The 2814-nt window shown below is 42.3% G+C and overlaps 1 long non-coding RNA gene across 1 annotated transcript; it reads right to left on the bottom strand.

The window, feature by feature from the left end:
* Positions 1-2093: 2093 nt before the first annotated feature.
* LOC139831872 (uncharacterized) lies at positions 2094-2814 on the bottom strand. The gene is made up of 2 exons (XR_011746172.1): positions 2629-2814; positions 2094-2462 (listed from the first exon to the last, which is right to left on the bottom strand). It is a non-coding gene; the product is annotated as an uncharacterized lncRNA (long non-coding RNA).

Here is a 2814-nt window from a genome sequence, read left to right on the forward strand (position 1 = left end):
TCGTATCCCAGTGTGCAAGCAGTCTCCTATGAAATGGAGACGACATTTTGTTGAAAAGTGTCGGTGCATGCTATATACCACACTAGTATGAGAGTTTTTACAGCATTATTCCGATTTCCACAGAATGCATTAAATTTGGACACGATGCCACACTGACAAGAGTGGTTTAAACAAGGCCATTATTTTTATTATGTTATATTACTACAATACTCCAAGGTAGCACTAGTAGCCTTCGGTTGTACTCTGCCGGTCGCGCTGCCTCATTCGACCAGACTTTATTTGTGGGGACCCCGGACTAGCTGTCCGAAATTCCCTGTTATGTATACAGTTCACGATCCCATGATCAGTGCGCCGTGAACACATAACCGAACTGATATCAAATTACACCATCCATTACAAAGCGGAATAAGAAAATTACAATATGGTCACATGACCAGTACTTACATAATAGCCTCGGAGGGCCTAACTAAACATCAGAGTAACATCATCACTTCAGCAGCGCAGTACCCAAGTCATCTGCCATAACCCTACAGGCAACTGACTGGGAAGACGTTCCTAGCTCGCATAGACGTCGCCAACTCCTTCTTCATCCGTCGTGTTCCTCCAAATCTGGCCAAGTAAATAGCCAGGGACAAAGCCGTGAGTACATTGGGAATTGTACTCGCAAACCATCAAGAAGGTGAATACAAGTCTAACTAGAGAAGACAAGAGGGAGAGAATAGTTTCTCTTATGGAAATAGCATGCATGAGAAGATCAGTTTCTCTTGCTTGTGGATATAGCATGCCGGCATCTCAAGTGATGCGGATACTATGGTGTTTTCAAAGACATCATGCTAACCTAATAAGAGGGAAGGTAGCATACCGCCCTCTCAATTGATGGGGACGCTAGGGAAGTCCTATGACATATCTATATCTTTATTGAAGAAGAGTTAGCATATCGCCACCTCATTTGATGGGAATGCTAGAGAGATCCTATGACATATCTATATCTTTATTGAAGAAGATACTTCAAAAGAGTTCTACAACATAAAACACTAGGATGGGGGTAACCCAATTTATTTCCTTTCCGACCATCTCCATATGGTCAACCAAACCATTCCCGTACCCTTCCGGTACTCCGAAAACAAGTTCATTTCTTTCATTTTCCAAACAATTTTTTTGTAAACCAAAAACTCATCAGGCTAAGCAACAGCCATTCCAACCGTCCATGACCGCGGACACGGCTATTCGAATAGATTTGACTCTGCAGAGTTTGCACACTTTCCCCACAAGATCCGCGAGTTTATCATTTGGGCATCATCCTTGCATATCACCTATGCAATGACAAAAACTCGGACATAGCCTTTCGCCTATTCGACTTAGCACAGGATCCTACCCTATGGAGTATGTACCTCCCCGGCACCGTGGCAGCTCACCTCCTTTGAGCGTGGCTCCACCGCCAAGCCAGGAGACCCATAGTGTCTTCCGGACGGGTCAGCCCCGAAGGCCTCCCGTTATACTATTGTCTCCACCAACGACAATCCGGATTCAGGGGTAACCTTACCCTTATATAGTTGTGCGGTGTCCCATGTTAAGAAGAACAAACTACGAGCTAAGCCCCGTCCCACTCCTGTGGTAATGTGGTTGCGCGGGTTAATTGTCACGGGTGAATACTTAGGCGCCAAAGTTTTCGAAAACAAGATTTTCTTTTCAACCATCTTTGCCAAGATCCTTTCCTTTCATAACACACACTTGGGTAAGTCCAACTCACCCAAGGTTTTCAAAAACATTTACAACAAGGTAAACCTTGAGGGGTTCCCATCCTATAGTTTCATGAATGGAACTAAAACATCACCATGGCCGAGATGAAGGTCATCACGCCCATGAGGGGATGTGTGAGTGGCGTAAAGAGGATCATACTTGCTTAAGGTAAGCATGTATAATGACAACATAAGAGGAAACATTTTCAGATTGGTGGTGCTAAGTGTACAAGTTAGATGGTGGAGTATCACTATCCAACCTACTTTCCCATGGGTACACGGCATACTTCTCTCAAGTTGAGAATACGCCAAGATCATGACATTGATACCTCTATACTACAAAGAGGGTGGATGTGGTGTAAGTTACTATCTTGAGATGGAACATGCTCAAGTTGAGCATACAAGATAACCAAGTGAAATAGCACGGCCATGATACCATGCATCCCATAATCACCATGACAATAGTGGAGTATCACCACTAGGGAGTTCCCCACTTGAAATCACACATAGATGACATAAATAGAGAGAGTAACACACATAGAATTAAGGTGCTTTGGACATCAACAAATGACATCCAACTAGACACCAAATCAGAGATCAAAAGATGGCTTGCCTTGGCTTATTTGTCCCCGGACTTCTTCAACTCCATAAATATAAGAATCCCAACAATATAAATAAAATCCTCGTCCGATTCCACTTCTTCTTCTCCGGAATTGTTCGCATCTATCGCCGGAAAATATAAAAGGAACACAATCAATCACATTGCATCAACAAGACAACATTCATCAATCAAAAACTAACCATGCAGCCAAGGTATAACATACTAAGGACCTATAGATACCACAAAACAACTTTAAGAGTTTTAGTTTAGAAAACCCCATTTATTTACCTAGTAAAGGTATGAGTGCATCACAACTTAGCAATTGCCTCTCTCGGGTATCACTATGGTATAAACCAAATATCCCCTGGTAGATAACATCCTAAAGAGGACAAGTGCATTAGTTTGACATCAAATACAATCACAAAGCATTTTCAAACATTTTTGAAAAAGTAGAAAACAGTTTTCCTAACTTAA

This window comes from Lolium perenne, chromosome 6 (genome assembly GCF_019359855.2).
Source record: "Lolium perenne isolate Kyuss_39 chromosome 6, Kyuss_2.0, whole genome shotgun sequence".
Classification (NCBI taxonomy): domain Eukaryota; kingdom Viridiplantae; phylum Streptophyta; class Magnoliopsida; order Poales; family Poaceae; genus Lolium; species Lolium perenne.